Genomic DNA, 24,455 nt, shown 5'->3' with positions numbered 1-24,455 from the left:
CCCTGGCTTCCCCCCGCCACGTACCTCTCGCACAATGGGGCACCAGAGCCCCACACTTCCTACGCCTCCCTCTACCCTCCCAGCACTTTTGGAGAAGCTGTGAATCACCTGATTCACACTCCATCCCAGAGCTGGAATGTCGCTCCCATTGGCCAGGAAATGCAGCCAATAGGAGCAGCAGATCTGTGTGGAGCTATCTGTGCCCCTTCCCACCCTCTGCCCCAGGAGTTGCATCAGGTAGGCACACCAGTGCCCTTCCACCTCTGGTACCCCCACCCCTGCACCCTCCCGCCCAAGCCCTGCATGCCTACCTCCAGCCCTCTCCCCAGCATCCCTGCCCCCCACACATTGAACCCCATATTTTTGGCACCACCCCAGAGCGGGTCCACAAAAGGTACCAGCCCCAGGACAATTAACCTGCCCCTGGGAGTAAGCCCTGAGCCTCAGTAGGTCATTCCCCCTTGGAGGGCAGTGAAGTGAGTGCTGTTCCTTTTCCACTTCTCAGTTGGGGTTTTTCTGCAGGTCAGTGTCCCCTGACCCAAAAACGATTCCTCTCCCTGGGTCAACAACAAAGGCATACGACTGGCCCATTACTCTGACAACAGTCCCCTATATTCATCGGCATCTTTCTCGGTAGCCCTTGAACCTCTCTTAAATCATTGCCTCTATGTCTGCTGGACCTGTTCATTTCCTCCCAGGCCTACTACATTACAGAGTTAATCACCATTAACACTTCTGCTTCCAGTAATTTCTCGTTACTGAATGTTACAAAGCATCTCAGGTTACAGCCTGTATAAAATAAAATGTCAGGTGTTATCTAAAACCAGAAATAATTCTTTAGGTCCCCTTGAAGGTGACGAGAGATGAAACCAAACACATTTAATTGTTCCTTTGCGGGGGGGGGGGGGGGGGGGGGGTACTGCTACCAAAAGATCGCCAAACATGTAACTCCCCAATGTTTTCGTTAACAATTTTATTAATCATTTCTGAAGTCTATGGTATGGAGGAAATAACGTCACAAAGTGGGCAACTGGTTCTGTACAACCAGCGCTTGCCCATGAAAACTAACAAAGAATTGCTACCTACAGGCGTGTTTCACGAATATTTAAATGAGTTCTCACTATTCTCCTACAAGCCAGGACAACTCGGCCATCCCCATGTCCTGGTTTTACGTTAAAGTTTAACATTTTATTTCACACGATTAGAAACTGTATGGTTAGCAAAAGAGCACAGCAGATGCCAAAGATGACCATTTTAAACTGAGAAGTCAGGAAAGGAAAAGGGGTGAATTAGGGGCAGGGTGAAAGGAGAGGCTAGAGCCTTACCTATGAATCAATCAACTGTGGCTTTTGCAATTAAGAATCTCTGTCCTAAATTGTAAAGTTTTCTTTACAATTAGGGCAGTCTTTGGTGGGGTTTTTTTTTTTTTTTTTTTTTGGTAAGCTAGTCAATTCATTTAGGCAAAACTCTAAAAAGCAAATAAATATTTTGCTTTTAAAGAGCTCCTTTGAAAATCAAGAAAGCAGTGACATGTCTTATCATCATCATCATCATCACTCTTATTTATATTAGAGTTTTATAAAATATTGCTATTCATGTCTAGGAAGGAGCATGGCGGAAAGGGATCTAGGGGTCATAGTGGACCACAAGTTGAATATGAGCCAACAGTGTGATGCTGTTGCAAAAAAAGCAAATATGATTCTAGGTTGTATCAACAGGTGTGTTGTAAGCAAAACTCGTGAAGTCATTCTGCCGCTCTACTCTGCACTAGTTAGGCCTCAGCTGGAGTACTGTGTCCAGTTCTGGGCGCCACATTTCAAGAAAGATGTGGAGAAATTGGAAAGGGTACAGAGAAGAGCGACAAGAATGATTAAAGGTTTAGAGAACATGACCTATGAAGCCAGGCTTCATGAACTGGGCTTGTTTAGTTTGGAAAAAAGAAGATTAAGGGGGGACATGATAGCGGTTTTCAAATATCTAAAAGGGTGTCACAAGGAGGAAGGCGAAAATTTGTTCCTCTTGGTTTCTGAGGACAGGACAAGGAGTAATGGGCTTAAAGTGCAGCAGGGGAGGTTTAGATTGGACATTAGGAAAAAATTCCTAACTGTCAGGGTGGTCAAATATTGGAATAAATTGCCAAGGGAGGTGGTGGAATCTCCCTCTCTGGAGATATTTAAGAACAGGTTAGATAGACATCTGTCAGGGATGGTGTAGACGGAGCTTGATCCTGCCTTGAGGGCGGGGGGCTGGACTCGATGACCTCTCGAGGTCCCTTCCAGTCCTATTATTCTATGATTCTATGATTCTATGTGAAGCTTTATTCTTCACAATTTATAGTCTTGTAAACCATTTTACAAGGCTTCTTCTTACTATATAATGTATTCAGATAAATAAATGACAATTCTTTGTGTCACAGATTATAATTATTTAGTTTTGGAAATTAATAATTTCTTTTTCTTAGCATATCTTTAGCATGTAAAATATGTTTACATTATTTTTTAAACTTTATCATATCTCTTTTGATCTATCATTTTAATTCTGTGCTTAAATATTCAACTACCAAAATTAAGGTGTTTTTTTTTTAAAGGAAGAAGGAACCATTGTGGTGTATCTTTCTTTGGACAAGACTAGTCTCTCCTTCACTAGTCTGAAGTGGCTCAATTCTTTAGCAAAAGGTTCTGTTTTTGCCCTAATTTACAAGTGTCATTTTTATTTCACTAGGTCCAAAACATGAACTTGGGTCATTTTATCTTTAAAAAAATCTATAGGACAGCTACAAAGCAGTTTGTTTTAAATTTTTGTTTCATCAAATTACTTTGTTGAACAGTTTTTAGCAAAAGTCAGGACCATATCTCTGGTAGAAACAAAAGTTATCTGCTCTTCCAGTTAAATTAGGCTTCAGTATTTAGAACAGTTTAGGTTGCTTTTGCATCCAGGAAGAACTAAACCATCTTGTTAGTCTTTAAAGTGCTACATTGTCCTGCATTTTGCTTTTAAAACCACTATTTCTACAAAACTGCCCTGGGTTTGTTTTTATTTGTTTCAAGGAACTATTACTGAAGTATGACATTTAACAGTTCTAACTATAGATAGGGCAGAATAGGAGAGCATGCTGGTTGAAAACTGCTGAGCTCACAGTGAGTTAGCATAATCAAGGGTCCTGGCACAAGGTCTTAAAAGGGAACAGCTTTAAAAAACCTCTTCTGATTGGCTCAACAGAGCAGTGGCTTATCCTAAGGCTGCATTCTCCTCTCCAGACCCCCAACTGTTGGTATTTATATGGTGACAGTCCTTGGGAGCAGAGGGGGAGAAATCTTTTGTTTCCCTTTTTTTTTTTTAAAGAAAGAAAGAAAGAACTGTCTCTGTAGTTTCCCGTGTCTGTGGTTTTAAAATTAAGACATTCTTCCTCTCAACCAGATCTGCTTTATTTTGTAAATTATTTAAGGAGGGCAAAACCTCTGTGGATTAAACTTTATTTAAAAAGCAGAAACGCCGGTTTTCTGCTGAAAATCTCCTAGCCTTAACATGCACAGGCCTAATTCACCTCAGAAAGTAAAACATTCAAAATGCTCACCGTGCCAGAAAGGGTACCCCTCCAAAAATGAGACCAGAGGGCAGAACAAAGCAGAAAGGGGGCACAAGAACCAGTCAAAATTACACAATGAGCAAAGGAATCCATTTTGTAGACTTGGAAAAAAAGGAAAGGGATAGATGGCAGAACAAGGAGCAATGGTCTCAAGGTACAGTGGGGGAGGTCTAGATTGGATATTAGGAAAAACTATTTCACTAGGAGGCTGGTGAAGCACTGGAATGGGTTCGCTAGGGAGGTGGTGGAATCTCCATCCCTAGAGGTGTTTAAGTCTTGGCTTGACAAAACCCTGGCTGGGTTGATTTAGTTGGGATTGGTCCTGCCTAGGGCAGGGGGCTGGACTTGATGATCTCCTGAGGTCTCTTCCAGCTCTATGATTCTATGAAAGTGATCAGGAATAGTCAACATGGATTCACCAAGGGCAACTGATGCCTGGCCAACCTGACTGCCTTCTACAACAAGGCTCTGTGGATACAGGGAAGGTGAAGGACGTGATATACCTTGACTTTAGCAAGGCTTTTGATACGGTCTCCGGCAGTATTTTTGCCAGCAAGTTAAGGAAGTATGGATTGGATAAATGGACTGTAAGGTGGAGAGAAATCTGGCTAGATTGTCGGGCCCAATGGATAGTGATCAATGGCGCGATGTCTGGCTGGCGGTCGGTTTCAAGCTGCGTGACCCAAGGATTGATTCCAGGGCCAGTTTTGTTCAACATCTTTATTAATGACCAGGATGAGGGGATGAACTGCACCCTCAGCAAGTTTGCAGAGGACACCAAACTAGGGGAAGAGGTAGATACGTTGGAGGGTAGGAATAGGGTCCAGAGTGACCTAGACAAATTGCAGAGTCTTGCACTTGGGATGGAAGAATCCTAAGCACTGTTACAGGCTGGAGACCAACTGGCTAAGCAGCAGCAGTTTGGCAGAAAAAGTCCTGGGAATTACAGTGGATGATAAGCTGGATATGAGTCAACACTATGCCCTTGTAGCCAAGAAGGGTAATGGCATATCAGGGTGCATTAGGAGGAGCATTGCCAGCAGATCCAGAGAAGTGATTATTCCCCTTTATTCAGCACTGGTGAGGCCACATCTGGACTACTGCATCCAATTCTGGGTGCCCAGTTACAGAAAGGATGTGGACACATTGGAGAGGGTCGAGCGGAGGGCAACCAAAATGATTAGGGGGATGGAGCATATGACCTATGAGGAGAGGCTGAGGGATTTGATCTTAGACTACAGAAGGGAAGAGTGAGGGGGGATTTGATAGCAGCCTTCAACTACCTGAAGGGGGGTTCGTAGGAAGATGGAGAGAGGCTGTTCTCAGTGGTGACAGATGACAGAACAAGGAGCAATGATCTCAAGTTGCAGTGGAGGAGGTCTAGGTTGGACATTAGGAAATATTATTTTACTAGGGAAGGTGGTGAAGCACTGGAATGAGTTACAGAGGGAGGGGGTGGAATCTCCATTCCTAGAGGTTTTTAAGTCCTGGCTTGACAAAACCCTGGCTGGGATGATTTAGTTGTAGTTGGTCCTGCTTTGGGCTGGAGGTTTACTCAATGACCTCCTGAGGTCTCTTCCAGCCTTAGGATTCTGAGATTCTTTGATGTGTGTGTGACGTTGGACACATCACGTAATTTCTCTGCATCTCATTTCTCCTTATGGAAACATACTTTTCCCCAATACTTGAACTTGAAAGCTACTGTGCTTTCCAGATTCTAATATGTTGGGAAGGTTATATTGCCTAGTAGTCAGAGAAGCAGCCTGAGAATCAGATTTGGGTTCTGTGTTCAGCTCTGTCACAGGTTTGCTAATTTAGCTAGGCAAAATTACTTCTCTGTGCCTCATTTTCCCCCATTTCCAGTGCAAGGATGACAACTATATCAAACAAACCATTTGAGATTAATACATCTTAGTGGTTTTCTTTTTGCAAGTTATCCCCTAGCAGATTAAGATTTCCTCAAAATGTGTTCATTATTCAAATTTCATCAAATATTTTTGAATGTTTAATTTTATTCTATAGATTAAATCATGAATGTCGGATATTCAAAAATCAAACCAATCTTGCTTAGTTATACTTGGTTAAATACAAATTGTTAATGAATTCAGTGAGAAACCTGTAATGCCAATTAACTTGATTAAATAATAATCTGTAATTGTAAAGCGTTAAACCTATTTATAAAACTGTGCATGGAGTTTTCTCCAATTCAACAGACATACTGTTGCTTTCTCTCACACACACACTAGTAAGCAGGGTAGCACACTGATGTATACAAGAATCCAACTTGTGAATCATAGAATCACAGAAGATTAGGGATGGAAGAGACCTCGAAAGGCCTGCACAAAATTCAAGGAGCCAGGCTTATTAACAGACACATTTTTGTTTGCATATGAGCTTCACCCACCTTTCTGAAACACATGTCACTTAGGGATAGGTCCAAGAACTCTCAGACCTGCTTCGCCGGTCCTGGCCTGTTTCCCTCTAACACCTCCTGGATGTCTCACTCTCCAATGCCTTCGAGATGGGCAAGGCATAAGAACGGCCGTACTGGGTCAGACCAAAGGTCCATCTAGCCCAGTAGCCTGTCTGCCAACAGTGGCCAGCACCAGGTGCCCCAGAGGGGGTGGACCGAAGACAATGATCAAGCGATTTGTCTCCTGCCATCCTTCTCCAGCCTCTGACAAACAGAGGCCAGGGACACCATTTCTATCCCCTGGCTAATAGCCTTTTATGGACCTAACCTCCATGAAATTATCTAGCTTCTCTTTAAACTCTGTTATAGTAGTAGCCTTCACAGCCTCCTCTGGCAAGGAGTTCCACGGGTTGACTACATGCTGTGTGAAGAAGAACTTTATTTTATTAGTTTTAAATAAAAGGCAGCAATTTTTCCTCCAAAACCTAAGCCCCAGGGACCAGAGGTGTCCCCTGGTTTGCCTGGATCCAGCCCCTACGCCTGGGGGCTTCCACCCACCCAGCATTGGGAAGCCCATACTGTGGTGCTCAGCCCCCACGCTATCCTCCTGTGGGGCTGGAGCACACAAAAATCTACTAACTTAAGACCCCCTAGGCTCTGGTGTGTGAGGGGAATATCTTTCTTCTTCTCCCTCAGGTAGGTCCAGTCCGTGTCATATTGGGATCCCAGAGATCATAGAGTTCTGGTGCTTGTGTTTTGCCTGTCGCCGGGAGAGGGGTGAAGTAACTGTGTGATCAGGATTCCACCCTAGCCAGGACACAAGGAGAGCATAAGAGTGAGATAACTGTGGTGCCTACTGACAGTGTGGAAGCTTGTAGCAGTCTGGAAAGCTGCAAGGGGAACGAAAATGGAAGACACCAGGAATGTAAAGGTGCCATGAGGCTAACACTAAAGACTTTTAAGCTGGCAGTTTGTAATATCTCTGCTAAGAGCCTGCATCAAACACTTGGTGACTGATGGATATAATGTGTTCTCTTTAACAATCTCCCTCACAACCTTTTCTTTATTTTATTAATACACCTTTAGATTTTAGATTCTAAAGCATGGGTTCCCAAACTGGGGGCATGCCCCAATGGAGGGGGGGGAGCACGAGGCGACTCAGTCCCCCCCCCCACCCCCATCAAGTTTTGCTGCCCTGTTCAGTTCCTTTTTTCCTTTTGCTCAACAAGTTTTGCTTCTATTTGGAAGGGGGCGTGAGGGTTTTTCAAAAATCAAAGAGGGGGGGTGTGATGCCAAAAAGTTTGGGAACCACTGTTGTAAAGGATTGGCCCAGCGTGCTCTTGTGGGTAAGATCTAAAGTATAAAGTAGCCTGAGACTGTGGCTGGTCCTTTGGGACCAAGAGGGCCTGTTCGGAGTTGGTGAGACTGGGTTTTTATAACCTCTCAGCTGTGTGTGAGGTCTTGGTCTGATTGTGGCACAGGGAAGTTGGGGTGTCTGAGGGGTTTTGCTTGTGAGGCTTCCTGCTGGCCAGATTGGCTGCTGAAGCGTTCTGTGTGGCTGGAGTGGTGCCTTATAGGAAAGGTCCCCAGTCGAGAGAGGTAAGTAGCTCTGGTTTTGAGCAATTCGCCCTCAGCGGTGCCAAAACTCAGCCTGGTGTGTTACAGTGGTGTATTTGGCAGGATGCATAGAACCTGGTCAATTGAGCTTTGGATCAGGACCCCCCCACTATTCTAAATTTGATCTTGAAATTGAGAGTTTGGTTGGTTAAAGGGGCAGTTGAAGTGAGTCAGCAACAGTAAAAGGGTCTTTGCAAAGAGGCCCTGCAAAATTACGGCCCGAAAAGAAATCTACTTAAAACTCTCCCTGTGTATTAGTCATCGCCTTCCACAGATGTGGAAGGGGCTTGTTTGATTCTCATGCATAAAATAGTAAATGTAAAGCAGAGTTTCCCAAACTATGGGCCAAGGCCCGGTACCGGGACGCGGGAAAAAAATACCAGGCCTCAGCGTGGCTGCCAGGGTGTTCCGGGCTCCTGGACTGCCCATGCAGCGCCGGGTTCCCCAAGCCCTCAGACGGGCTGGGCGGATGCAGCCATATGTTTCAGGCTCCCGGCAGAGACATAGTGAGGGTTACCAGGTGAGCGCTTATTGCTGGCTGTGGCGGGGGTTGGATATGGGCCGCAGGGAAGCAGGGTCGGGGCAGTGGAGCTGCCCGGGAGAGATAGGGAGAGGAACCGGCCAGTGGACACAGGGCTGACTGGGCGGAAGCAGTGGGGCTGGCCAGGGGAGATTGCGGGGGGGGGGGGGGGGGGTGGAGGAGGAAGGAAAGAGGAGAGAACTGGCTGGCAGAAGCAGGGCTGGCCGGGGGCAGTGAGGCTGGCTAGAGGCGATCGTGGGGCTGGCTGGGAAACCGGCTGGCAGAAGCAGGGCTTGCCAGGAGAGAATCGGCTGGCGGGGACAGCGGGTCTGGCCCAGGGCGGGGGAAGAGAATCGGCCAGCGGGACACTTCAGGGCGCACGCACATCCTGAATACAAGTGTAAAAGCAGTGCCTTTTACATATCCCCACTGCTGACAGTGAGGTTTAAAGGCACTACAATGTGTCAGAATGGAGAGAACCTGGTGCAGTCACCATCCAGAAAGAGAATATGGATAAAAAATTCCAAAGATGGTGTCAGCCCCTTCTCAATACACGATGTGGTGGTGCAGGGTTTTACTGGATTACAGTCTATTTTTCCAATCCATATTCCCTTATCTTGCTGGTAAGAATGTTGTGGGAGGCCGTATCAAAAGCTTTGGGAGGACCAAAACCAACATATTTGCACATTCATCATTTGCTTAATGAATATGCAAATGAATGTTACCAGTCCTCCGAAAGCTCGTGAATGGATTTACTGGTCCCCATGTCAAAAAGTTTGGGAAGCCCTGATGTAAAGTATGCATGTACTTATTAACTATGTTTTATCCCAAACCTTCAAGAAGAAAACACAATCAATATGGCCCAACTTTGTCCAGCACCGTCTGTAATTTGAGGGAGGGAGGGGTCATAAGAGTGCTGACCAGCACCCGGTGACTAAGGAGTTAACTCAAGGCCCTAGCAAAGGTGTCAGCTGAGGGCGTGGGGTTAGGGGTGGAGGGGGCGGTTCGAGCAGTCAGCCAATAACAATGCAAGTTGGAAATTCAAACTGGAGAAGAGTTTTTTCTCTGTTTGAGATTCAGAGCAGTTTCTCCCGGATATTGAGGGAGATGCTTCTCTAAGAACAGACTTCTTAAAATGTGTAAGTAAGGAAAAGTTTAGATAGTCCCTCAAGGCAAAGACAGGTTCATCCTGGAGGTGAATGCCTGGCTGCGAAGATGGTGTCGCCAGGAGGGCTTTGGCTTCCTCGACCTCGGGATGCTATTCCAGGAAGGACTGCTAGGCAGAGATAGCGTTCACCTTTCGAGGAGGGGGAAGACCCTATTTGGACACAGACTGGCTAACCTCGTGAGGCGGGCTTTAAACTAGGTTCGACAGGGACAGGTGAGCAAAGCCCACAGGTAAGTGGAGAACATGGAGACCTGGGAGATGGGTCGGAAATGGGAGGGAGCGTGGGCTATAATGGCAGAGAGAAAGGAGGATCAGGGCAAAACTGGGAGGCAAGGTTAAATCAGTATCTTAGATGCCTATATACAAATGCAAGAAGTATGGGAAATAAGCAGGAAGAACTGGAAGTGCTAATACATAAGTACAATTATGACATTGCTGGCATCACAGAAACTTGGTGGGATAATACACGATTGGAATGTTTGTATGGAAGGGAACAGCTTGCTCAGGAAGGATAGATAGGGAAAAAAGGGAGGAGGTGTTGCCTTATATATTAAAAATGAACACACTTGGAGTGAAGTGGAGATGGACATAGGAGACGGAAGTGTTGAGAGTCTCTGGGTTAGGCTAAAAGGGATTAAAAACAAAGGTGATGTCATGCTAGGAGTCTACTACAGGCCATCTACCCAGCTGGAAAAAGTGAATGAGGCTTTTTTTTTTTTTTTAAACAAAATCATCCAAAGCCCAAGATTTGGTGGTGATGGGGGACTTCAACTATCCAGATATATGTTGGGAAAATAATACAGCAGGGCACAGACTATCCAATAAGTTCTTGGACTGCATTGGAGACTTTTTATTTCAGAAGACTGAAAAAGCTACCAGAGGGGAAGCTGTTCTAGATTTGATTTTAACAAATAGGGAGGAACTGGTTGAGAATTTTAAAGTGGAAGGTAACTTGGGTGAAAGTGATCATAAAATCCCCTATCTCGAGTAACACGGGCTCTGGGGGATGGGTGGAGATTCAGGGTACAGGATCTCCGAGAGAGAGTGGGGAAGAGGCAGTCCGTGTTCTGCTATTAGAAAGTTGGCAACCTTAAATAGAATGCTGGTTACTCAATAATTAAAGTAGTCTGGCTTGGCTGTACCTCGTCAAATACAAACTGCCAATGACATCAGTGGAACACCAGCAATACTAATTAACTCGAGTAAATAATAATTTGTTATCATAAAGGTTAATCCTGATTATCCATTTTATGTCACTTGACATTGCCACTCGCTCATCCTGGGAGGCATTTTGCTCCTTCTCTGTTTAGCTCACTCAGGTATAGTTTGTGGCTCCCCGACTGCAGCATGTGAGCACATCACAATCTTTAATGCCTTTGTCCACACAACACCCCCGCAAGGCGGGTCATATTACTGCCCCTTTTGGGCAGGAGAGCTAAGGCAGAGTCATTAAGGCTATGTCTACACAGCAGCGTTATTTCAGAATAACCGACGTTAGTCCAAAATAACAGTCTGCGTCTACACACAAACAGTTATTTTGATAATGTCAAAATAATGTTCAGCTGGAGGACTGCTTACTCCAACTCCTGCAACCTTCATCATACGAGGAGTAAGGGAAGTCGGGGGAAGAGTGCTCTCTCAAAATAACTGCTGGGTGGACAGCGCCAAAGTCGAAATAAGATATTTCGACTTAAGCTACACAATTAACATAGCTCAAATTATGTAGCTTATTTTGAGTTTAGCCCTGCTGTGTAGATGTGCCCTAAGTGACAAAGGCTTTCTCTTGCCCTAGATACCCAGCCCACATCCAAAACCCACTGTTTCTGCCTCCATAATTCTCTCAAAGACATAACCGGAGTGATGCTGCACACCATATTTTTATGGAAGAATGTTTTTAAATATGAATAGGCCTAACAAATATGCTTTATGCAAAACATGGCATGTAACCTATCACTGGAAAGGTTTGTAATCCCCTAAGTGTGGATATTCTATTTGTGTGAATATATCATTCTTTTTTCAAAGTTAGAACTATGAAGTATAACCTCATTTATATATCTAGAGGTGCTAATGAGGGCCGTTAGTACTACCCAAGGAACTTAATGGCCTGGTGCTCAGGACAATGATCTGTGAATAGTCTTGGCTTCCTGGAAGCCTGGAGTAGAGTTAGTCCTTGTAAGACATGTGGCCAGGTCACCTGATGCTGGAACCCATTTTGGATGTGGTACTCTTCATGGGGGGGGGGGGGGAGGAGAGCAGGTGAAAGGGTTGAAGCTGAACACAAAGGATTCCCACCTTAAGCAAAACCAGTTTTATAGGCAGGGAACCAAATAAGAGGGGGGTGTCTGGTGACAGCCAACCACCAAGATAGCTCCTGCTTACCACCCAGATGACTCTGGGAAACTAGGCCTAGCTTGTGAGAAAAGAGGAGAACTACCATTGGGGCAGTGGTCACCAACCAGTGGATCGGGATCTACTGGTAGATCTTGGAGCCTCTGACAGGGGATCCAGACTGGTTTGGCTGGGAAGCTACCAAGTGCTGGCACATCAGCTGCTGCTTATCTCCTGGTCTTTGTCTTGGAGCTGCCCCTCCCCCAGGGAGACTCCTACTTTCTGTGCAGAACGAGGGGGGGGGCAGAGGAAGGGTGATGATATCAAGTGGTCCCCTCCCACTCTGTGTCCTTTCTCCACAGAACAGAGAGGGGGCACAACAGGACTTGACGTGGAGTTTGCAGGCTGCTTTAGGGAGTACGCCAAGGCCAGGGCTAGGGGTGAGCCTGCCTTAGTTCCACTTTACAACCAGGAGCCAATAGCAGTGCCCAGCTGGAGCCCACATCCCAAACTCCTACCCCAGTCATGAACCCCCTCCCATACCCCAAGCTGCTGCCCTAGACCCCTTCATCCAAATGCTGTCCCAGAGCCTGCACCTAGAACCCCCTCCCTACATCCCACCTGCCTGCCCCAAGAGCAGCTCAGAGTCCCTCTCATACTCCAGATCCCTTAATCCAAGACCAGAGCCTGCACCCCAACCCTCTGCCACAGCCTGGTGAAAGAGAGAGAGGATGGGCAAGAGAGAGAGGATGGGGCGAGCAGGATGGGGCCTCGGAGAAGGGGCAGGAAGGAGAAGGAGCAACGGTGTTTATATCTGAGGTAGATCTTACATTGCACTTAAATTCAAAAAGTGATCTTGTGCTTAAAAAGGTTGGAGACCCCCCTGCATTAGGGTAAGAAATTGCATGCAACAAGTTTCTTAGATGATTAAGCTTAGCTGGCATGCTTTGTTTTGTTTAGCTTAGGTACTCACTTTGATCTGTCTGTTATCACTTGCAACCATTTGAATCCTACTTCTATATTTAATACTCTTGTGTATTAGCAAACCCAGTGTAATTGTAGCTAATTTTTACCTGAGGGGTAACAGCTGTGCTTATGTCGTTTTCATTGATAAAGGCAGCAAACAATTTATGAGCTTCCCTGATATAAAATTTGTATACAGGGTAAGATGGATTTATCTAGAGTTCTGGTCCCAATGGGGCTGTGCCCCTGGGTACAGTGTCAAATACCTATGACTGAGCCTTCCCAGTGTCTGTGCTGCTCTGCTGTGGGCGGTTACCCCAACTCTTTGCTGGGGGTAACTGGGGGTTCTGCCTCAGTAGGACAGGGTGGTGGGGCAACCCACAGAGCAGGTAAGCAGGTTCAGTGGTATGATCAGGTCATCAAGCGACAGTTTCAAGGAGATCTTTATGACCAACCCCATCCCAACCAGATCCCTCCCTTATCTCCTGTCAATCACTGCATCTTCCTCCTTTCAGTTTCCTTGACATCTGCATTGCCCCCCCCCCCCCCACACACACACACACACAAAGGCAGCATAAAGACACAGACTAAGTTCTGAGCAGTGGATTATTATTAAGCATCACCATTAAAAAAAATATGTGACCAGCTGGGTTAACAATAGATCATCCAAACACTGGGTAAAACTCAAACAAGACTGGAGCGCAAGTATAGCTCATCAGTCATTGGTGGGTCGAAATGAAATGTAGGTCACCAAAATTTTTTTAAAACCACCACCCATTCACCCAGACCACCTCAGAAGCTTTGGACATGACACTATAAAATGCAAAGAACTTGCTTCTCACACCGGACACAAAAGATTAGATTTTGGCTTCAATCTCTGGACCTCATTGCCCATGTTTAAAATGCAGCTAATACACCACTTTCCCTCTCCAGGGTATAGTGAACAAACACTGAACTGGCTTCAATTCAATAATTCAATAAGGAGAGCACCATAGAAAAGCCCATGAGGAAATTAATAATTCTTTATCAAGGCAGGGTTTGGATGGTAGACAGTAAATAATGCATGGGGCTACACAATGAATGAGAAGGATAAAAAGAAATATAAATAGCTACCCAGTCAGTGAGAACTATCCATCCTGCGCAGTGAAGGATTCAGAGGACCTATGGGAGGAAAAAAAAAAAAAAAAAAGAAGGCAATCATTTAATTAAAACTGTATCATGCATACACACGAGGGGGCCAAATTAAAGCAGCACAAGCAACCTTAATTCTGGTACGTGACTTTTCAGAGGTTGACAGTGCAACCTAAACCTTCTTTTAACACATTTTTAGTTCCATACAAAAACTAAAGGAGATAGCCAAAACCCTTCTCTCAAAATTCAACCCAAACATCCATGCTGCCTAGTGGCTAGAGCACTGGGCTTTAAGTTAGGAGAGTCTCAGTTGCACCACTGGCTTTTTGGGTGATCTTGCTCCAGCCTTGTCACCATCTTGTGCCTCAGCTTCTCCATCTGTAGTTCAGCAATGATAATGCTTACTTCTTCTGTAAAGCCACCCGAGATGCATGGATAAGAGCTAGGTATCGTCATTATTATCAGAGGAGGTGTCAGATCAATCTATTCTACCATGCTTTGGGCTGAAGGCCTGGTCTACACAAGGAAATTAGATTGATATAACTCTATAATGAAAAGAAGCCACTCTAAATGAGCATTTTGGGGCAACATGTGCCATGGATATCTCCAGCCTTAAAATACCTCCACTGGGATGCCTCTGGCATTCCTGCTAGAGAGGGAAGCAGAAGGATAGAAATTTCACAAAATAGCCCTGTCCCCCGTATTTCCAAACCAATTTTCACACCAAAGCGGTTCAGGAAACATGTAACATTGCAACAGCTCCCTCCCTCCCTCTCTCCCTCCCCAGAACTCAAAGCAGCTCACCAATACAAACTGGTTTAGCCCTACAACCTCCACTGGTCCTCATTTTTCTAAGTCACCTCTCTTCTGTGCCTCTAAGTCCCGCAGAGAGGCATGGAAAGGAACCCCAATCATCCTTTGAAGGACAAAGCCGTAATCTGAGAACACCAGCCTGCCTTGCCAGAGCCTCCAAGAACCGTATGGGCTCTGAGCCACTGGTCACCTGCACAGCCATGACAGCAAAGAGGCTGTCGGGTAATATGATCCCAGCTCTAGCCATCCAGGGCTAAAATACAGGAAGGCAGATGGGGTGTTTGGGATTTTGATCCTCAGCATCTTCCTTAAAGAATTTGAGGGGACAGTGAGGGCCAAGAGGGGACAGACACTGAAGCAACATGAGCCTGATTATTGGCACCATGCAGAGATCAGGCAAATAAAGGGATTCTAATGATCAGGTGGGGGAAGCTCAGCTCTGTGCAGTGAGACGCACCTGCCGTGCAGTCTGGCGAGATGGCAGAGACCAGGGCTGTCCTTAGGCATAGGCAAAATAGACAATTGCCTAGGGCACCAGTATTTCTGGGGCACCACTCTGCTGGGACAGACGGAAGCAGTGGAGCATGTGTAAGCAGGAGCTAAAGTACTGCTTGGTATCAGCCAGCTAAAAGGAGAGCTGCCCTGGAGGGTGGGTATGCTCACTCCAATTGTTTAGCTCTGCAAGATAATTAACTGTTAACTATTGATATGTGTATATACAGCTCATGCCAGGAAGGGGAAAGAATCTGAAGTGTGGTTATGTAAATCCAATACAGCCAGGGCTGATGGAGGATCAGTGTTGGAATGGAATGTGGTGTATTGTAGCTAATTTGGGGTTGTTGTGGGGGAGGGGTGTCACAAATTTTACAGTTCCCACATTTAGGGGTAGCATATGACACCAGTGCTTGCAGGAGAGACACCATCATTGTAAGAGGTCTCAGAGGAACAAGCCTCCCCCCTGCCAGAGTTGAGTATAGTTCTGCACCTGCTCTCCAGAGACGAACCCACCCCCCCCCCCCCCCCCCCCCCGCTGCTGGTCTGCCCGCTAGAACCCAGGAAGAGGAGTTGGGGCTTTTGTCAGAGCGACTGCGCTAGACCCAGCTGGGTTGGGGTGGAACTGAGTTGGGACAGAAAGGGCTTGAGGGCTGAGTCAGCCTGCTTCATTTCTGCCAGGTGGGAGCAGGCAGCCTTGCTTTGAGGGGCCAAGGCTGGATGTTTCTTTACCGGATTGGTCATTTTGCAAGGCTTTTAAATACCCTCACATGGGCTGTGTCTACACTGGGCCACTTATTCTGGAAAAGCAGCCGCTTTTCCGGAATAAGCTGCGACCTGTCTACACTGGTCACTTGCTTTTCCGGAAAAGCAATGACGATCTACTGTAAAATTGTCAGTGTTTTTCCCAGAAAAACTATGCTGCTCCCATTCGGGCAAAAGTCCTTTTCCGGAAAAACTGTTCCGGAAAAGGGCCAGTGTAGACAGCACAGTAGTCTTTTCTGCAAAAAAGCCCCGATCGCGAAAATGACGATTGGGGCTTTTTTCCGGAAAAGCGCATCTACATTGGCACGGACGCTTTTCTGGAAAAAGTGCTTTTCCAGAAAAGCATCCTGCCAATTTAGACGTACTTTTCCGGAAATACTTATAACAGAAAAACTGTTCCGTTTTAAGCATTTCCGGAAAAGGGTGCCAGTGTAGACGTAGCCATGGAGCATTCCCTCAGCAGCATATGCCATGGCCTCATGTCCCTGTGCCATCAGCAAGCAGGGAAGACAGCTAAGAGGAATAAGGGGCATGTGTTGAGGGACTTGCTAGTGCCATAATGGCATAACCCTCCCTCTCTCTTGCCCCTCCATACTAGGGTGTGTCTAGACTACAGGGTTTTGTCGACAAAAGTGGACTTTTGTCGACAAAACTAAACCTGCGTCTACACTGCCACTGAGTTCTGTCGACATAACGTCGACAGAACTCAGCAGTTTTGTCGACGGCTGTAAACCTCATTCTACGAGGAATAACGCTTTGTCGACAGGGTTCTGTCGACAGAAGGCATTATTGTAGCTACACTGTCCTTTGCGTCTACACTGCCATGTCGACAAAGCGGCTTACTTTGTCGACAGAACTGGATGTAGTCTAGACGCTCTTTGTCGACAGAAGCTTTGTCGACAGTATCTGTCGACAAAACTTCTGTCAACAAAAGCCTGTAGTTTAGACGTACCCGTAGGGCTGTAAAGGTGTAACCGTTTAAATGATTAACCGATAGGCCTCATTGGTTTCTATTACCGTTACTAGTTGGCTTCCTGGAACCAACTTCACTGCAGGCTCTGCAGTACTTTATTACAGTGTTTCTCAACCTTTTTTGATAAAGTATCCCTTTAAAAATATAAATATATATAAGTACCACCAGTACCTACAGTTTTCAGACAAAATTTTCTACCATTGCAACTCATTTGTTTAAACAACTTAATCGTAGCTGGGTGGGCAATGACATTTTTGTGTGTATAAAGTACAAAATAAAATGCTGTAAAACTTAAAACAAAAATTCAGTTCTCCAAATTTCAGTTGTTGACGTACCTCCCGGACTTCGCACCACTGGTTGAAAAAAACTGCTTTATTATATAAGCTTTATAATGCAGATCCTGCAGCTCATTTAACCGTGTAAGCACTAGGATTTTTAGCAGTTACAAGGTTACTGTTTTAAACAACTTTGTACATCCCTACTCTGTACAGCAGGCAGGACTGGTGGAGATTGAGGAAAGGCCCTAGAACAAAGCCACAGAATGGGAATATTGCAGAGTGGTTTTACACAGCAAGCCAGAAAAGCCATCACCTAGCAACTCCCCAGACTCCTTCCCTACCTCCTCTTCAGTGGAGAGAGCAGGGCCTGGGCATGCCAAACATACAAACCGCTAAGAGCGGGAAGGGGAGGCAGATTGGCAATGGGATATGAAGCTGTTAGAAACTGCTCCCCCAGTAAAAACGTTTGGCCAGGCCGCTCTTGCTATAGTGGGCTGCAGTACTCCTTGGGAGAAACCATCCGCACCTTCCTGCATACCATTGCCTTTAGAAAAAGGAAAGGTGTGAAAAGGGGAAAATAGCCTCAGACTCTCCCACCCGTCACTTTGGCGTGAGAACTGCGGGGGTTACCTGGTCGCATGAAACCTGCACAGTTTCAGCCCAGCCCCGGGGACACAGACCCCCCACTTGGTGACCATTGGGCCATATATGGTAATATGCAAGCACGGAAAAGCGATGTGCAGATTTGGGGATAAATACCCATGGCACAGTTCGCTCTAGGAGGTCTTCGCAACACACGTACCACCGTGCGTGTGCCTTCTCGTATACTTCAAAGCGCTGCCGGCCTGATCAACCGACCAGCCACCTCCCCCAACTCTCGGGCGTAACCAAGGCCTTCGCAACCGAACCGATATCTGTGAAATGTTCCGTGTGCTGTGTAAGTTGGTATGTAGGATTTGATTTTTTCTTGTTGTATAAGCTTAGTGTTGTAGTTGTTTTGGGTAGTACATAGAGTTTGTAGTTATCATTGTTATTTAATTAGTGTAGCTGGATCTTTTAGACTAGAGACTATTCCCCTTGCCATTCCCATCCTTATATCTGACACGTTTAACTAGAAATCGTAGAATATAATAAATACTGTAAAATCAGTATTAACATGATCTATTAAAAATCTTAAAATAAATACTATAAATTCACCACTGTCATAAATAATTATCCTTTATTTGCTAAAACTGTCCACCTGGTTCTGTCCTTCGCCCCTTGGGTATGCATCATCGGACCTGTGATTCTCCGCAAGCCCATGGCCTCCAAACACGTTACAAACAAAACCAGAGATAAATCAGCCACTATGGCAGGAGGGGGAGGCATAACTGACAACATCTGACTGCAGCACCCTTCTCAACCTGGTACCCAAAGCCATTTTACAGCCACAGGTCAAATCGTGCTGTGCCTGGCCAGGGACCGAGAGCTCTCCAGGCAAGGCGCCTTGTAAAGAGTCTGTACCTAGGGCATTGTGCAGTAGAGGAAATGGGCCTAGCCATACTGCTGAAGAATAGTCTGGGCTGGTGCCTTTCTTCCCTCAGCCATCAAGGCCCAATCCTCGGGTACAGTAACAGCCAGAGAGAGAAGGGCCTGGAGTTCTGGGCAGGGAAACCTGGCTGCCCACAAAGTAAAAGCCGGAAACGAGACTGTCTGAACTGAACATGGCTCAGGGAAATAATCTCCTTACAACTGCTGCAATTAACAGTCATTTTACGAGCAGCTTAACTGTCCCTGCTTCGGCCCTAGGCTGGTAAATCTGGCTCTCAAAGAGGGAGAGATTTGTAGGGCAAGGCCCAAAACAAACTAAGAGCTGGTGGCATTTCCCACAGAAGAGTGTAAAATAAAGTGAGTTGAGAGGAAAGGGAATGCTTGCTCTGCTAGGATCCAGGAACCCAGCTCCACCGCCCTTCTGACAAGGAGCAGTTGCTGTGGAGGGAGAACTTTATCGTCCACTGCTTTACATGCAAACCCCAGCCAGTTACCACAAGCCTGGACTGGATCCTCCTCTGGAGGAGACATGATGCTGCTGACAGTGAGCATATTTCAGTCTGGTACGTACATACCCTGTGGTCTGTTGGGCTTCCAAGAGAACCCCCGGATTAGGGGAGCCACACATGCAAAATCAGGTCCAGGAAGGGCTAAAGGCTTCCTTCCATGTCTTCAGTCAGCAAAAAGCGTGTAATGCGGTGTTCTGCTGGCAGAGCGTGAGAGAATAGAAGGGCAGATGCCCAGCTGCTAGCAAGAGGAGTAGCTGCACTGAAGTTTAGCTGTTTGAGGTGCCTATATCAAATGGGCTTCGTAGGGCTCAGTCTAGTTGCTAGGAGAGCTGGAGGAAACCTGATTTTTTGAAATTAAAAAAATTTGCAAACATTTTCATTTTCTGCTGAAAAGCCAAACCACAAACGTTTCAGTTTGGGGCTTTATGAGTCCCTTCCCCTGTCCCATGCTTTTCTCCCCATCTTTTCCAGTGGCAAAATGGAGAAGATAGAACAGACTTTTCAGGGTCTTTTTCAGGGTGGAAAAACCAGAAAGTTCCCTTCCTTTGGAAAGCAGAGATGTAAAATCCCATTTAGAACGTTAACTGGTTAAACGATAGGTTTGATCCGTTAACTGGCTCCCTGCATGGCTCTGCAGGGTGCTCCAGCTGGGCCGGGCTGGGCCTGTTGCACTGTGCCGCCAGCCTCTCCAGCTGGACTGGGCAGCGGTTAACTGGTTACCCCATTAAGCATGCTGGTGAGGCAAATGCTTACCGGGTAACTGGTTAATCCTTTACATCTCGATTTGAAAGAGGTTGCATTATGTTGAAAAGTATCTGCAAAGCACTTCAAGCAGTTCTGGCACCCAATGGCCAGGCAGCCACGCCCTATCTGACATGCTTAACAGGGAGGCCTAGGGCTACATTAGGAGCTGCTTAAGTGAGTGAGGTTACAGTCAGGGGGAAGGTTGTCCTTACCTAGTTCAAAAACAAAACGAGGACAGGTCCATCAATGGCTATTAGGCAGGATGGGTCGGAATGGTGTCCCTGGCCTCTGTTTGTCAGAAGCTGGGAATGAATGACAGGAGATGATTCCCTGTTCTGCTCATCTCCTCCGAGGGACACGGCACTGGCCACGGTCAGAACAGGATACGGAGTTAGATGGACCTTTGGTCTGACCCAGTATGGCCGTTCTGGTGTCCTGCCACTGCCTGGGATGTAACCACTTCTCTAGCTAGAGGAGTTTCTCCAAAACACAGAAATCTGATTCACAGGCTGTAAACTCTGCATGCCCCTGAAGTGACATTTGCATTAACACCACTTGTGCAGAGATGTTGCATAAAAAGATGAGGGCAAGGGAGAGCCGGGAGTGTTAGAGAAGTAGGGTGGGCAGATACAGCAGAAGAGGCATTTGTGACAGTCTTACAAGGTCTACTGGTCTATGCAACTGGCAGGAGAGCTAATGGAAACAGAGTATGGACATTCAAATTGGAAGCAGCAGCTTTTCTTGTTGGCCGAGGAAGACCTCCTGGAAGGACATGTAAGAAGCCAGGGAGCAAGGCATGGAGAATCCAGAGATATCCACACCTAGGGAAGGACTATGTCTCAAAACTACAGATATGTGAGTAGAATAGGGAATGTTTAGTCAGACCTGATTAGGGTTATTCTTTATTTCTGGGTTTGTTGGACTTTTCTATGCTGAGCATTTCTAACTTTCCCATTATACTGGGACTTTCCAAGCTGAATCCCAGAGGAGCAGTTCTGTGTTTTTAATCCTGTTTTCAGTTGCTCCGTAACACGGAGCAACCAAGCAATGTTTCACCAAATGTGGTTTGTTGTTTTAAATAAAATCACCCTTTTAAGAACATGATCTGATTTCTGTGTCCTAGAAAGTGGGAGGTTCTGTGTGCATGTGCCTGAGACTACATAACCCTACTCTTAAGGGAAACTAAAGTTCTATTTCCAGCTGATCTCAGCAGCTGGCTTTCAATCTCCCTCCAGAGGGAGGGATAAAAGACTGAAGCTATGAACCTCCCAGGAAGGAATTCCCAAGTGTGCCTTCTTGGGTCTCCAAAGGTGATTTGCGTGTGGGTGGTGGTGGCAGCGAGACCTATCTAAGGCTGTGGGAACCTGTAAGCTTGAGGAGTTTTAACGCAAGCCGTTAGTAGCAAAGTATTTTAAAGTTTGCAAGCCCCTACCTTCTGCACTCAATGTGCCAGAGTGTGGAAACAACCTAGACAGTCCCAGAACAGTATTTCAGAAACAAAATATTTTGGATTTAGGAAGAAAATTGGGAATGTTTTGGCTTTCAGACATTCCAATTTGACACCCCCCTCAAATTCCCTTTAGAAAGAGAATTTTTCACAACAAAAATTCATTTATCATAAACCTAATTTTCCACCAATAAAAGTTTCGAGGGAAAGTTCTCGACCAGAGCTAGGATAGCCATTGTCAATGCTGTTCTTTTGCTTGGAGTCAATGCTGGCAACACCTGTTCAGTGTTTTATGCTGACCTGATTCAGAAAACTATTGGGAGGACAACTTGCACTTGGAACAGCTAGGCTTCCTGCCTGCTGAGTGGTACACGAAGAGTCTGTAGGCAATCCAGATCCCTGGCTCAGTGTCTAGACGGACAGTGTACTATGTACATTGGACAAACGTCTCAGACACTTTGCCAAAGAATCAATGCCCACAAAACAGATATTAGACAGGATCACAAAGAAAAAACACAGTTTCTTGGTATTTCAACCAGAAAGGGCATTGTCTCAACAACTTCGCTACGTCTAGATTGCATCCCTAGCTTGCATCCCTTTTTCGTAAAAGGGATGCAAATTAGATGTATCGCAATTGCTAATGAAGCGGGGTTTTAAATCTCCCCCGCTTCATTAGCATAAAAATGGCTGCCGCTTTTTTTCGGCACAGAGCTTTGCCGGAAAAAAGTGCCAGTCTAGACGCAGAGCTTTCGGAAAATAAAGCCTTTTCTGAAAGATCCCTTATCCCTTATTTTACCTGTATCCTGCTTCAAAGACATTTTAACACCAGACTTGAAAGAGAATCCTCATGAACTGTCATTCATGCTTCAATTTGACACTTTACACCTAGGTCTTAACAAAGACACTAATTAGCTTCCCCAATTATCACCTCTAATATCATTAGCTCGCAGACATTTACCTCCCCTCTCATCCCCCTTCTGTTCTGAAATTTGATTTGTCCTTTTCATATGTGTTCCTTTTTTTGATTGTATCCCTTTAGTATATATGGTCATGCCAATTTTCTTCCACTATTTGATCTGAGGAAGTGGGTCTGGCCCACGAAAGCTCATCACCTAATAAACCATCTTGTTAGTCGTTAAAGTGCTACATAGTCCTGCATTTTGTTTCAGCTAGACCAGACTAACACGGCTACATTTCTATCTCTGTCCAGACAGATCACTACATTCTGCCCAATTTGGAGCAGGGACTTACTAACCTGGGTCTCTTATGTAGCAGGTGAGTAGCCCAACTACTGGATTCTCTGGGGGTGAGTCTGTGTTTTTCTCTTAAAAAAAAAAAAAAAACGACAAACACCACACCTACACATTTAGTCCGGATACAAAACAGGACATTTTTCCAAATCTCAAATGCTGCAGGACAGGAACATAGTGTCTTGCCTAAAGTGTATGCTATGTTATGTTTCTAGGATCATTCTAGATTCTCCATGCCAGGTTTGGCTCAAGTTTTCCCCATGCCTGGTGTGGCGGAATACCCATCCCCTCCTCTATTAGATAACAGAGAAACTTCATAGCATTAAACACGTACTGATATTATGTCTCAGTCTCCTCCTCGCCCCCAAAGAAGCTCCTGCACAAGCTGTTAAATTGCTTAATCTCATTTATGTGGAATAGGAGACAGAGGGTAACCCCTCCTGCTGATTACATGCATGAGAGCTCTCACAATGAAATCGATTTCACAGCACGCTTCCTACATGTCACCACATTAATTCTGTTGTGATGCTAGGCCATTTGGGAGGTCAGGGTGTGAAATGCCACACAGTGCAATGGAGTGATTTGAGAGAGACAGAGGTAGACACCCCCCTAAGGCAGCTCCCTCTTTGCCTCAGTTTCCCCTCACATCTCTAAGATTTGCCTTCACACACAGCTAGTGAGTGGCTTAATTCCTGATTGCTTACGAAACATGCTTAGATCTTTAATTTCAAGGAAGCAGACAGGCGGTGTATTTTACCCCAAGCCGAACTCAGCTGATCGGTGCTCAGTACCCACAGAGCAGACAGCTGAATCCAAGTGGGCCCTGCGAGCGCGCAGACCTGCCATCCTAAACAGGCTTCGGAAGCACAGAACTGCCCCTGCCTCTCTTCGCGCCCCTCACAAAGATGCCAAGTGTTCTCAGAGGGTGAAACCAGCTTGTTTAAAGGGCAAAGGAGCAGCTGTCCCAGAGCCCAGTGATTTAAAAGGACCTGGGCTCCCAGCCACTGACACAACTACAGTGGCCACGGCAGTGACCAGAGCCACGGGGCCCTTTAAATTACCCCAGGCAGCACTGAGAGCTGGTTGGGCCCTCACCCTTCCTGGCCGCCTGGCATTATAGTTTATATCAGGATAGTTATGCGAGCATAGCCACGTCTGTGCCCTTCTCCTTCGTTCGGGCAGCGCCAGTGGCTATCACCCAGCAGGCGTGATGGCAGGCGGGGTCTTGGGAGAAGACAGCCCAGACCCCAATTTCTACTTACGCTGAAGAGTCTTTGTACAAACGGCACCTTCCTATTCAGCAGATCAGTGCCCTGCGTGCACTAGGCACTGCAGTGAAGGTTAACAGCCACTACAGTACTCCAATTAGCCCTACACCGGAGATACCTTTAATTTTCCAGCTCCGGCACTCTTCCCTGCACTGCTCCGATGGAGTGAGGGGGCTACAAAAAGTTAGGTAGCCACAGCTGCATGAGGGCTAGCTGTCCCGAGCATACAGGCCTGTATTCAGAGCAGCTAGCCTGTTCCACCACCCCACCTGTCCCACCACTATTTTTAACTCGCTAGTGCAGATAGGTCTACCGGAGCTAGAAATTACACTGCAAGAGTAGTGTACCTTCAGATCCAAGCTGCAGGAGCCAGAATCTGTTCCTTCTTGCACATTATCAGAAGAGACACGACTCCCCACGCCCATGGAGGCCACTGATAGCAATGAGGGTGGCACCAGAATCACTTGAAGTCAACTGGGGGGGGGAGGTAGAGGGTTGCATAAGAGTCCGAGGGCTCTGAAGGAAAAGGTTCTTCACTTGTCAACTGAGCACAGCCATGACCACTACGGAAGCCACAGCATCCTCTTTAGCAGAGCCACATTTAATGCTTATTCACTGTCTCAAGGAACACTGTTACGCTCCGGTCTACCCCACACAAGG

General features: G+C 46.2%; 1 protein-coding gene across 16 annotated transcripts in view; it reads right to left on the bottom strand.

Annotated features, from left to right (window-relative positions):
* Positions 1-24,455, bottom strand: part of ST3GAL4 (ST3 beta-galactoside alpha-2,3-sialyltransferase 4) — a 162,588-nt gene that overhangs the window by 96,417 nt on the left and 41,716 nt on the right. For 11 of the 16 annotated variants that reach the window (XM_075909648.1, XM_075909651.1, XM_014572778.3 and 8 more), the window contains one exon: positions 13,709-13,756. The exons of 3 other annotated variants lie outside the window; for them this stretch is intronic. The gene's annotated coding sequence lies outside the window, so the exon portion shown is untranslated. Of the gene's footprint in view, positions 1-13,708; positions 13,757-24,142; positions 24,159-24,455 lie in introns of those variants that run through there. 2 more of the 16 variants (XM_075909659.1, XM_075909652.1) reach the window with 2 other exon arrangements.

This window comes from Pelodiscus sinensis, chromosome 26 (genome assembly GCF_049634645.1).
Source record: "Pelodiscus sinensis isolate JC-2024 chromosome 26, ASM4963464v1, whole genome shotgun sequence".
NCBI lineage: Eukaryota > Metazoa > Chordata > Testudines > Trionychidae > Pelodiscus > Pelodiscus sinensis.
This window is presented reverse-complemented; position numbering and strand designations above follow the sequence as displayed.